This window comes from Martes martes (assembly GCF_963455335.1).
Source record: "Martes martes genome assembly, chromosome: 14".
In the NCBI taxonomy this organism is placed as follows: Eukaryota; Metazoa; Chordata; class Mammalia; order Carnivora; family Mustelidae; genus Martes; species Martes martes.
Genome location: NC_137902.1, coordinates 26,495,521 through 26,508,993, shown reverse-complemented (window position 1 = coordinate 26,508,993; position 13,473 = coordinate 26,495,521). Strand labels below are relative to the sequence as shown.

Genomic DNA, 13,473 nt, shown 5'->3' with positions numbered 1-13,473 from the left:
CAGACTTCACTGGATATTGCCACACTGCCCTCAGAGTGATGGTACCAACATACTCCCAAGAGCAGTGTAAAAACCTGTGCTTCTGAAATTCAACTCCAGTGACCGAATACACTGAACAGGAGCCACTGTACAGGGAAGACTAGAAGCAGAGAGAATAGTCAGAAGGCTCTTGCAATATGAGACATTATGAGGTCTTAACTAAAATGGTGGTTGTCTAAATGGAGAAGAATTTACTTGAAAATTCTTAGGAGGTAAATGTGAAATAACCTACTGACTGATTGGGTGAAGGCGAGAGAAAACTTTAAAGCAACCTTAAGATTTTTACTGTAGGCAACTGAACAGATGATGCTGTCATGAACTGAGATGGTTCTTAAATTGTGGAGGGAAGGCAATAAGGCTTATTCTTTGGAATGTCAAGTTTGAGGTACTTGTGAAACCTCCAGGCAGGGTATGGAGTTCAAGAGGCAAGACCATACTTGTGGTAAAACCTATGATGCTTGTTTACCCTGGGAGCTACAAGGAATCAGATGTGTAGGCTCAAAGCAGTTAAGAAAAAAATAAAGAAAACAGCACTTTCTACTAGTTAACAATGGTTTCTTTATTGCAGGGGGAAAAAAGTCAGTTACGTGCCCCAAGAAACAAGGTAGGTACCCTCCCCTTGAATTAATTCTATATCTGATTTTCCACCTGTCTAGACGAAAAGTAAAACCTTCAGCCTAAGGTGGAACAAGCAGGGATGAAAGAAGACAGCTTCATAACACTAGACCTCAAAGAGCTACCACGCTGTGCTTTAAATGTTACTACCAAAGTGGAGACAACCTGACATCCTGTTTGACAAAGAAAAGCTCCTTTGAGTGTATCCTACTCAAACACACTTGAAAATTTCTATAATTTGCTGTGTTTTGAACTCCTTGTTCTTCCAGATCTATGGAAAAGTGTTTTTTAAGCAAGAAGAAAGTATTTACTGAGAAGTTATGATGAATACTTCTCCACTCTCTGCCTAATTTCAACAAAGTGTGTGTGAATAGAAGCTCAGAAAATGGGATGATTGTTGTGAACCAGCAGTTTCATCCATAAGATACAGGAACGGTTATGGGGCACCTCAGTGGCTCAGTCGGTTAAGCATCTGCCTTCAGCTCAGGTCAAGATCCCAGGATCCTGGGATCGAGCCCCATACTGGGCTCCCTGCTCGGTGGGAAGCCTGCTTCTCCCTCTCCCACTCCCCTGCTTGTGTTCTCTCTCGCTGTGTCTCTGTCAAATAAATTTTAAAAATCTTAAAAAAAAAAAAAAAGATACAGGAACAGTTGGCAATCTACTAACAACCAGTATCAGGCCTGTTTTTTAGTAATAAATGATCTTGGAAAATGCAGGGTTAAAAATCTGGAGTTATATCCTAATAAAACAATGTGTTGGTCTCTTTTTTAAAAAGATTTATTTATTTGAAAGAGAGAGAGAGACTGCATTGGAGGAGGGGTAGAGGGAGAGGGAGGAGGACAAAGAATCTCTCTCTTTTTTTAAAAAGATTTTATTTATTTATTTGTCAGAGGGAGAGCACACACGAGCAGGGGGAGTAGCAGGCAAAGGGAGAAGCAAGCTCCCCACTGAGCAGGGAGCCCGATGTGGGACTCAATTCCAGGACCCTGGAATCATGACCCAAGCCAAAGGCAGATGCTTAACTGACTGAACCACCCAGGCATCTAGGCAGAAGAAAAATCTCAAGCAGACACCCCACTGAGCATGACGAAGCACTCTATCCTACAACCCCAAGATCATGACCTGAACCCAAATCAAGAGTTGGACACTCAACAGACTGAGCCACCCAGGTGCCCCCGTGTTGGTCTATTTTTAGAAAAAGAGATACAGGGGTGCCTGAGTGGCTCAGTGGGTTAAAGGCTCTGCTTTCGGCTCAGGTCATGATCCCAGGATCCTGGGATCGAGCCCCGAATTGGGCTCTCTGCCCAGTGGGAGGCCTGCTTCTCTTCCTCTCTCTCTCTGCCTGCCTCTCTGCCTACTTGTGATCTCTGTCTGTCAAATAAATAAGTAAAATCTTAAAAAGAAAAAGAAAAAGAAAAAGAGATACAGAGCGGCAACAGAAACCAGATTAAAATGTCCCATTTCAAATCTAAGGTGAGTAAGGAGTCAACTGTCCCCACCCCCTGTTCTACAGTGTGAGGATGGGTATTAGTCAACCCCTCCATGTCTAGAACTGTTCTAGGAGATTCATATGTGGTTATTTAGTACTTGAAATGTGGTTAGGGCAACTGAGGAACTGAATTTTTATTTTAATTTTTTAAAAAGATTTTATATATTTATTTGACAGAGAGAGAGATCACAAGTAGAGAGATCACAAGTAGGCAGATAGAGAGGAAGAAGCAGGCTCCCTGCTGAGCAGAGAGCCTGATGCGGAGCTCGATCCCAGGACCCTGGGATCATGACCTGCTTCCCTTCCTCTCTCTCTGCCTGCCTCTCTGCCTACTTGTGATCTCTCTCTGTCAAATAAATAAATACAATCTTAAAAAAAATAAAAAATAAATAAAATTTAAAAAGATTTTATTTATTTATTTGACAGAGAGAGTGATCACAAGTAGGCAGGGGGAGGGGGGGCGCAGGGCGGGGGGAGCAGGCTCCCTGCTGAGCAGAGAGCCCAATGCGGGGGTTTGATTCCAGGATCCTGGGATCATGACCTGAGCCGAAGGCAGAGGCTTTAAATCACTGAGCCACCCAGGCGCCCCTCAAAATGTTTTAAATTACAAGTTCCAAAAAAAAAAAATTACAAGTACTTTTCTTTAGATTTGGATGATACTGCTCAGTTAATACATCAGTATTTTCGGTATACTTTGTCTTGAAGAACTTCCAAATACACACAGAAATTTAGTCAATTTTCAGCCTAAAAACCTGAACTCATGGCACAAATTTTCTTTTTTTTAGAGAGAGACAGAGAAAGAGGGAGGAGGGAGTGGGGAGAGGAAGAGAGAATATTAAGCAGGCTCCACACCCAGGACACAGTCCAAGACCGGGGTCCATCTCACGACCCTGAGATCATAACCTGAGCCAAAGTCAGATACTTAACCAACTAAGCCACATAGATGCCCCTGTCATTTTAAAACAAAATTAAAGTTTCCCCTCTGTTCATTCTACTACATGGTACAAATTAAAAATATATGTACAGTTTTCTGAAGCAGATTCTATAAATGTCATGGATACAGCTGTTAAAATCATTTAATATATACCTGCAAAGTCTATGAACATTGCCAGTTTATGACACCCTAAGAGAATTTAATGACAATGGCTATAATCATCATGAATTCTTTGCGGATGCTCATTGGTTCAGGTGAAGGTTTACAAAAAAAGATTTATTATACTGTTATTTTCAACTTGAGATTTTTTTAAAAGATTTTATTTATTTAAAAAAAAAGATTTTATTTATTTATTTGACACAGAGAGAGAGAGAGCGCACAAGCATGGGGGAACAGCTGAGGGAGAGGGAGAAGTAGACTCCCCACCGAGCAAGGAGCCCGATGTAGGGCTTGATCCCAGGACCCTGGGATCATGACCTGAGTAGAACACAAATGCTTAACAGACTGAGTCACCCAGGAGCCCCATCAACTCAAGATCTTTTTTTTTTTTAAACAAATTTTCTTTCTTTCTTTTTTTTTTTTTTTAAGATTTTATTTATTTGTTTGACAGGCAGAGATCACAAGTAGGCAGAGAAGCAGGCAGAGAGAGAGGGGGAAGCAGGCTCCCTGCTGAGCAGAGAGCCTGATGCGAGGCTCTATCCCAGGACCCCGGGACCATGACCCGAGCCGAAGGCAGAGGCTTTAACCCACTGAGCCACCCAAGCGCCCCAACTCAAGATCTTCTTGAGACAAAGGCATGCTTGCCAAGTATTTAATAATTTAAAACTTTTAATTTTAATTAATGAGTTAAATTTGAAGCTCCAAGAAAAGGAAAAGCTTATTTTGTGACCCACCTGCCTAGGTATTTATGTCAAAATAGAAACTTTTCATAAGGGACGCATACGCCCTGCCTCGGGCTCCCTGTTTAGCGAGGAGTCTGCTTCTCCCTCTCTCTGCCCTTCCCCCTGCTTCTGGTCTGTCTCTTGCAAAAAAATTAAAATCTTTTTTTTTTAAGAAAGGAACTTTTCATAATATCAATAATTAACACATTAAAAAATTTTTTTTTGACAGACAGAAAGAGCATGAGTGGGGGGAGTGGCAGAGGCTGAGGGAAAGAGAAAAGCAGGGGCGCCTGGGTGGCTCAGTGGGTTAAAGCCTCTGCCTTCGGCTCAGGTCATGGTCCCAGGGTCCTGGGATCGAGCCCCACATCAGGCTCTCTGCTCGGCGGGGAGCCTGCTTCCTCCTCTCTCTCTGCCTGCCTCTCTGCCTACTTGTGATCTCTGTCTGTCAAATAAATAAATAAATATTAAAAAAAAAAAAAAAAAAGAGAAAAGCAGACTCCCGAATGAGCCAGGAGCTCTACAAGGGGCTCGATCCCAGAACCCCACAAGATCGTGACCTGGGCCAAAGTCAGACACAGTTTAACTCACTGAGCCACCCAGGGGCCCCAACACATTTTTCTAACATGAATCAACATGGAGAAGACTCTAATTGTAATTAACAACACTCACTAGTGGCAAAAGCTACAAGAAAATTTTAGGAAATGTTTTGTTAATATTGATAAATTTAGAACTACCATAACTATTTCTGCCATACCTCTTTGAATTTGATATTAACAAATTTCCTTAATCTGGACAGATGTAGCTTTGAAGTCAAATAAATTCTAAAAAAGATGAATCAGTTTTATCAATGTGGACGCAAATGTTAAAGGGAAACGATTTTTAGGTATGCAATTCAGTTACTGGAAAACTTTTATGTATAGTGGGACCACAGACATCCTTGTCACATTCTATCTCAGGTATAACTTGGTATATGATTCTACTTTTTCAACTGTAAATTCTATGAGATCTAAATATAGATCAAATATTTCCAATGAAAACACATCATCTGAGGGGCGCCTGGGTGGCTCAGTTGGTTAAGTGACTGCCTTCGGCTCAGGTCATGCTCCTGGAGTTCCAGGATCGAGTCCCACGTTGGGCTCCCTGCTTGGCAGGGAGTCTGCTTCTCCCGCTGACCTCTCTCCTCTCATTCTCTCTCTCAAATAAATGAGTAAAATCTTAAAAAAAAAAAAAAAAAAGAAAGAAAGAAAGAAAGAAAGAAAAGAAAACATATCATCTGAGTTGAAATGTGCTTTTTTTTTTTTTTAAAGATTTTATTTATTTATTTGACAGATAGAGATCACAAGTATGCAGAGAGGCAGGCAGAGACAGAGAGGAGGAAGCAGGCTCCCTGCCGAGCAGAGAGCCCGATGTGGGGCTCGATCCCAGAACCCTGGGATCATGACCTGAGCCGAAAGCAGAGGCTTTAAGCCACTGAGCCACCCAGGCGCCCCTGAAATGTGCTTTAAGTGTAAAAGATCCACACAACTTCGAAGACTTAATATTTAAAACATACTAAGAATATAAAATACCTCAGTAACAATTTTTATATTAATTGTTACAAAGACAATTTGGGAGCATACTAGGTAAATAACATTTTATTAAAATGATTTCACCTGCTGGAAAATAAAATTATACGCGGCTTATAATATAGTTATATTGGACCATGCTGTTTAGAACCTGCTGCAAATGCTTCCCATTACTGTTCCGCTTGCTATTCCTGTGGTCTATACTTCAATGTAAAAAAATCATTACAATGATGGGGCTCTGGTAGGTTAAAAACACTAATGGTTGAAATTCTCTTTAAAATGTCTCGTCTTGGGGCACCTGAGTGGCTCAGTGGGTTAAGCCTCTGCCTTTGGCTCAGGTCATGATCCTGGCGTCCTGGGGTCGAGCCCCGTATGGGGCTCCCTGCTCAGCGGGAAGCCTGCTTCTCCCTCTCCCACTCCCCCTGCTTGTATTCCCTCTCTCGCTGTGTCTCCCTCTGTCAAATAAAATAAATAAAATCTTTAAAAAAAAAGTCTAGTCTTTAGTGAATAAATAAATGCTGTACTTGACGACTGCCGCTGACACGAGCAGGAAGAATTACAACTGAACTTCATCTATGGAATTTACTACCAAGGGGAAAACAACCTCACTAAACTCACTCATTCTAGCAGCTTTTTGTAAAATCCATCAGGTTTTCTACTTGGATAATCATGTTGTCTGAGAATAAAGACACTGTATGTCTTCCTTTCTAATCTAGATGCCTTATGTTTCTTTTTCTTGCCTAACTGCACTGTCTAGAATCTCCCAGATAATGCTAAATGCAGGTGATGAGAAAAGACATCCCCAATTTGTTCCTAATCTTAGGGAAAAAGCATTCAGTCTCTCACCGTTTAGTATGATAGCTGTTTAAGTTTTTCATAGATGTCCTTTATCAGCTTAAGGAAGTTCTCTTCTATTCCTAGTATGCTGAGAATTTTTATCAGGGTTAGATGTCAGATTTTGCATTTATCAAATGACTATAAACAAACAAAAATCCTAAAACAAAACATACTTCTACATGCACATATTATCTCTGGAAGGACACTCAAGAGGTGGGGGAGGGGATTTCCTTCCTCTAGGAGAAAGCCCTTGCTGGTAAGGTCAGACAGAAGGAAGAACATCCACCTAGACTACACAAAGTCAAAGGCCCCTACATTCCAGTGGGTAAGTGTGCTCAACACTCCTATTTAGTTTAGGGCTTAATGTGGACTCTTCCTTCCTGGAGTGACTTTCATGACTGCATAGGGCAGAGGGAACACTTCAGAAACCATCTGGAAGCAAATACTGATGGTCAGCAGTAGTCTATAATCTCCTGGAGCTTTTCAAAGGAGCTACAGTGGGAGCACAGCTATCCTGGTCCCACTGCATCTCAGGTACAACATGATTGTACCTGGGCTTCAGATGTCCTTCCAGTCTCAACTGCAACAGGATTTTACCCTATGAAGTCTTGCCATGGGCTACTACCTATATAATACAGGTCAGGAGCTAAGGGAACAGAGTTGGTACACAGGAAATACATAGTAAGTAATAACTGACTAATTAAGAGTTAGCCAAGATAGACCTGCTTTTCCCACTTGGATGAAGTGCTATGTGTCTACTCTTGTACAGTCAGTAAATTACCCCATAATCCTTTTTGGACAGAAGGAGCATAAAAATGCAGTAATCCGACATGATACACTGCTAACATAAGACTTTATCTTATAGTATTTCATTATCACCTATTCATCCAGTCAAAAATTTTATATGTCATCTTATAATTTCTTTCCCTACCAAAAGTTTTCCTTTTTTACCAGGTTAATTACAGTGTTTTAATTGCTACTTGCTACACCCTGCAAGCACTGGTGAACATGCTAAGTCAAAATAAGAAAACAATAAGCTACTTGATAGAGATGGTTATTTGAGAAAGTCTCATTTCTGATTAAATTAGTTTAGTTTAACCCTAAGCAAAATGATTACAGTTCTGCTCCAATAGCAGAGTTCATCTAGTGTATCTACATTATTTATCACACTCATGGAGGAGAAGGGACAGATTTTTTAAAAAGGAGATACAAATTAATATAAAGTTTTAACAGATGGGGTCTTGGTTGGGGACCACGCAGCCCCTTCAGGTCCAGTGCTGAAAATCATTTGGTTGAAAACAATGGAAGACCCAGAGACATCTGCTCAGGGAATCAGCATTTTGCTCAATGTAATCTGTTCGATCTGGGCCAGAATGATAGCCACACATCTGCTCAGGGGTCCTCAGCAGTTAGCACACTAAGTTGCAGCCACAGAGCTGTACTGAGTATCATTACTACAAGTAGTGCAATACTATTACCACTGTATACTTTCTACCACTATATAATTTCCCCCACTGGTCAATTTTTAGGGATACTGAATAGATATTGAATAGTTTGGCATTCAGAGAGGTGCTCCAAGTTGGACATGAGAAGCGAGCATTACATGCAGTTCATATCGTTGGAGACATGGGGAAAAGGGAGGAAAAAGGCACAACAGCTATCAGCAATGATACGGCACTTGTGGTTCACCTATCCCTAGGCTCCTGACATTGTACAAACCTTCTTTATAAAACCCGGAGCATGACAAAGCTTTTTGTTCCAGTCCAAAAGCAGAGAGGTGTGGAAACTGTGTTTGAGGTTAGCTCTGGGACAGAAACATCTCTGGGCACTATTTGGGTCTTATAACAATTCAACAGTGGGAGGTCCCAGATAGAACAAGTAAATAAAAACTAAAACTAAGTCCACCCAACCTCAAAAAACTGGATTCAAGCTATAAACTGGGGAAAAGATCCTCTTATTTATGCCTGATGCCTACCAACAAGGTATAAGAGCACCTTACCCGTGATTTCTTTTTAAAACAACCCTCTCATCAGGATACATGTTTATATAATGCTAACACCTAAGGAAAACCACCACAACCCACCTTCCCTCTGCTTCCACTCAAAAATTAATAAAAAGCCTTGGAATTTGGAAGCACCATGAAGAAAATCCAAGTCCTCCAACTGTAGCTCCTGTTATTCAAATTATTTTTAAAAAGTTGCCACATATAAAGTACAGTAGTGATAGTCAAAGTTGAATTTCCTATTCTTCCTTGTGAAGACATTTTTTTCCCTAATTTTTAAACTAAAGTATAATTTGCGTTTGGTAAAATTCACCCTTTTTAATGTATAATCTACAAGTTTTGAAAAATGCATACAGTCATGCAATCAGCACTGCAATCAAGATCAGAATAGTTCCATCACCCAAAAGTTCCTCTGTGCCCCTCCCTCCAAAGCCTGCTGACCTGATCTGAGTTCTGTCCCTACAATTTTGCCATTTACAGAAAGTCATATATATGGAATCATACACTATGTAGACTTTTTTAAAAAAGATTTTATTTTTGGGCGCCTGGGTGGCTCAGTGGGTTAAAGCCTCTGCCTTCAGCTCAGGTCATGATCCCAGGGTCCTGGGATACAGCCCTGCATCAGGCTCTTTGCTCAGCAAGGAGCCTACTCCCCCCTCCCCCCCCGCCTGCCTCTCTGCCTACTTGTGATCTCCGTCTGTCAAATAAATAAATAAGATCTTTGGGGAAAAAAAAAAAAGATTTTATTTTTAAGTAATCTCTACACCCAATGCAGTGCTCAAATTCACAATCCTGAGATCAAGAGTCTCACACTCCACCAACTGACCCAGCCAGGCGCCCTGCTATGTAGCCTTCAGTCAAGTGTCTTTCATACTGCGTAATCCAACTGAACCCACACATGTTGCTGCATGCATCAGTAGTTCTTTCCTTTTCATTGCTAAGTAGTATTTCACTGTATGGGTGGACAACAGTTTGTTTATTCAATCGTCGGTGCAGGGTCATTTGGGTCATTTCCAGTTTTCAGAAAATGTACGGATAAAGCCACTGTAAACATTTGTTCAATCCAAGTTTTCATTTCACTTGGGTAAATATCTAGGAGTGGACTGCTGGAAGATCCACTTTTGAAAATATCTGCCTGGTTCTAGGTACACTATTTTGGTAAAGCGGATAATGCATTTCCCCAACAGAATAGCTCTGATGCTCTTTCTCTGATACGTCTCTTCTCAGTCCACCTTTATCACTTCTCGGCCCTCCTGGGTGCAGGAACATCTCCAAACCAGTATCACTTACAAATTTCATTACAGTTCTGTTCTTGTTGTTGTTTTTTACTTTCATCCCTAGATCATTAATAAAAATGTTGAATATGCCTGATCTCCTCACTGGCACCCTGCAGCACCCTAAGAAACAAACTCTTTCTTCCCCCACACACTACTATTTAGCTTTACACTTGTTTTACCTCTTCCACCAGTAGCTTCTCTTCTATGTTCTTGATCACTTTTCAACTGAGCCAAGACTATTCAGTATCTCACCTTTAATAATTACAGGAAAACCAAACAGAGCTTTTCCTGACTCATTTGCAGTTAAGTGTACTTTCTGAAGTCAAAGATACATACAAGGATCAACAGAGGGCACACAGAAACCTTGAGGTATTACCCTCTAATATCAGCCTAAAAGCTACACAGGGCTTTGTTCTTCCTAAGATAGTATCCCGTCCCAAAAACAATCTTTCAAATATATGCTGTATTAATTAAACTAGAGAAGAGAAAAAAATGTCAGCGTAATTAACACACAAAGAAACAGTATGGCCTAATTAATCACCATGAAGAGCAATCGAATAAAATACTATGCATTTTTATGGAGCAATTTAATCTGGCAAGTAATTAATCACAGAAACACTAAGCAAAACAAATGGATTTCCCTTTAAGGAAGTCACATTTATCATCTGTAATGTATCCCAAACTCTAATTTGTTATCCTGACTCAAAATTATCCAGGAGACAATGAATTGTCAGCTTTAATAGAACACTGATTTCTTGTGAAAAAGAACACTGAGCTTTTCAAATCAAATTACAGTCCCTGAGCACCCAAAGAGCTAAGGGTTATGAGCTGAAGTACATGTCAATAGACATGGAGGTCTTAACTCTTAAGAGTTCTAAATCTAGGTCAGTTCAGTGAAATCCATAAATAATTGCTAAATGATTCATGAAAGAAAACACTTAGCATTACGAGTGACAATTATGGGTCACAGATATTCTGAAAACCCAAAGACAGGATCCTCAATAACTGACAACAGGGGGAAACAGAGCTGTTCATCTCAGAACAAGCAAAAGGTGATGATAGGGGGCAGGTACATACATAAATTTCACACAGTGAAATTTAACTCAAAGAAATCTTGGCTTGCTCCTTCCTTCCTTCCTTCCTCCCTCCCTCCCTTCCTCCCTCCCTTCTTTCCTTCTTTAAACAATGATCATTTTCCCTAGGCCCCAACAGCTTCACCAGTTTGAAGAATACCAACAGCTGATTTTTTGAATGGCCTCAATTTTCAAAGACAGAGTGATACACACTAGCTAAGAAGGTCCAAGAAACTATCTTCATATCTCCTCCTTCCTCAGCCACCCTCTCTGCTTGGCTATATTTGAGACTAGAAGAACTGCCCTTTTCTTTGCCAAGGAAGTTCATCATGGCACTTGTAAGTCTTTCCTTTAAATTCCCATCTCTGGTTTTTTTTTTCCCCCTTTATGTACTAGTCTTGAAGGGCTCTCTCACGCTCTCATTCTCTCTCTCTCTCTCTCTCTCTCTTTTTTTTTTTTTACCAAACTCCTATAAGTTAAAGCATCTGACAGAGTCCCAGACATTTGCTGGCTGCATCAAAGTGGTTTTCTCTTTACTGACCTGCTTGACCTCCAATGCTGGATCCCATGAAAGCATTCAATACTTATTCAACTGTACAGATAAAGTCAGGCTTTTCACACTTCACCCTGACTGTATACCCAACTGAAAAAAGCTGTTTTAGATACCTTATTTGACCCAGGGCCTTTTCCTCCAGATCTTAACCCTTACTTTCCTCTCCAAACCTTTTTGTTTATTAACCCTGGCTTACACCTACAACTTCTTTCTGAACTCTTCCACTCTGCCCTTCAGACCATTTCTCTTGTGGAGAATCTGACACTTTTGCTCAGTGATTCTCTGAAATGCAGTCTCTGAATTGTCCTGTGGGCTCCCTCCATCAGCCCAACAGTAACTGAAGTACTGTGACTTCCAGCCCATTCCAGATCAGGCCCAGTCAGTTTCCTGAATACCCACTTGTCTAAGACAGCAGACCTCTGTAGATCTATATTCAACAGATATTCACTGAACACAGGCACTGTGTTACTGAGTTAGACCTGGATTGCTGCCTGTCTTCAAAGAGGTCACAGCGTAGTAAAGAAGGCAAACAGACAAGCAGATAGTTACTACTGTAGATGGCTAGGCCCGGCTCTATGGATGAAGCAATAATCAAGGTGCACTACTTCAGGAGGTAAGCCGACAAGCTAGGGAAGAACATCTAAAGCAGGGAGAAAGTGTGTGTATGTATATATAGGGTCGGGAGTATGAAACAGTTTGTCCAGAGAACTATAAGTGTCTCTGTTTTGTCCAGAGAACTTCATGGCATAGTTGCAATGAAGACAGAGAGTCCAGAAAGCATATTAAGAATGGAACTGGGGCCTTTCGGCCGGAACCGCCATCTTCCAGTAATTTGCCAAAATGACCAACACAAAGGGAAAGAGGAGAGGTACCCGTTACATGTTCTCTAGGCCTTTTAGAAAACATGGAGTTGTTCCTTTGGCCACATACATGCGAATCTACAAGAAAGGTGATATTGTGGACATCAAGGGAATGGGCACTGTTCAAAAGGGAATGCCCCACAAATGTTACCATGGCAAAACTGGAAGAGTCTACAATGTTACTCAGCATGCTGTTGGCATTGTTGTAACAAACAAGTTAAGGGCAAGATTCTTGCCAAGAGAATTAATGTACGCATTGAGCATATTAAACATTCAAAGAGCCGATATAGCTTCCTGAAGCGTGTAAAGGAAAATGATCAGAAAAAGAAGGAAGCCAAAGAGAAAGGTACTCGGGTTCAGCTGAAGCGTCAGCCTGCTCCACCCAGAGAAGCACATTTCGTGAGAACCAATGGAAAGGAACCCGAACTGCTGGAACCCATTCCCTATGAATTCATGGCATGATAAATATAAAGAAAATAAAAGACCTCAAGATTGTAAAAAAAAAAAAAAAAAAAAAAAAAAAGAATGGAACTGGGGACGCCTGGGTGGCTCAGTCAGTTAAGCCTCTGACTTCGGCGCAGGTCATGATCTCAGGGTCCTGGGATTGAGCCCTGCATCAGGCTCCCTGCTCAGGAGGGTGTCTGCTCCTTGCTCTCCCTCTGCCCGCACCCCCTCATTGTGTTCTCTCTAAATAAAGTCTTTTTAAAAAAAAAAAAGAATGGCACTGTATGCCATGCTACAGAGCTTAAATTTTTTTAAAAGATTTTATTTATTTATTTGAGAGAGAGGAAGAGAAAGCGAGCACAAGTCAGGGGCAGATAGAAAGGGAGAAGTGGACTCCCTGTTGAGCAGGGAGCCTGACTTGGGCAGATCCCAGGACCTTTGAGATCATGACCTGAGCAAAGGCAGATGCTTAACCAACTGACCCACCCAGGTGTACCCAAAGCTTAGATTTTATTCTGCAGGTGTTGAGGGAGCCCGTGAAGAGAATAAACATAGGGAAGTAAGCAAGAGAGAGAGAAAGAGGCACAGAAGATTAAACTAGAGGCTTAGAGAATCCAACTGATGAAGAAATGGGGAGAATGAGTAAATTAACTGTGGTTTATTTACATAATAAAATACTGCTCAGCAACAAAAAGGAATGAACTACTAGATACTAGATAGTTGCACATCCACGTTCATAGCAGCATTTTTCACAACAGCCAAAAGGTGGAAACAACCCAAGTGTCCAACAGATAAATAAGCAGAATATGGTTTATACATACCATGGGATGCTATTTAGCCTTAAAAAGGAAGGGAATCCTGTCACATGCTCCAACATGAACGAACTTTGAGATCATTATGCTAA

The 13,473-nt window shown here is 41.0% G+C and overlaps 1 protein-coding gene and 1 pseudogene across 4 annotated transcripts in view; one reads left to right on the top strand and one right to left on the bottom strand.

Annotated features, from left to right (window-relative positions):
• Positions 1 to 13,473, bottom strand: part of ARMH3 (armadillo like helical domain containing 3) — a 174,758-nt gene that overhangs the window by 48,291 nt on the left and 112,994 nt on the right. The window lies entirely within an intron of this gene.
• LOC308355109 (large ribosomal subunit protein eL21-like) lies at positions 11,100 to 12,610 on the top strand (annotated as a pseudogene). Its single transcript has one exon. The product of its transcript is annotated as a large ribosomal subunit protein eL21-like (transcript).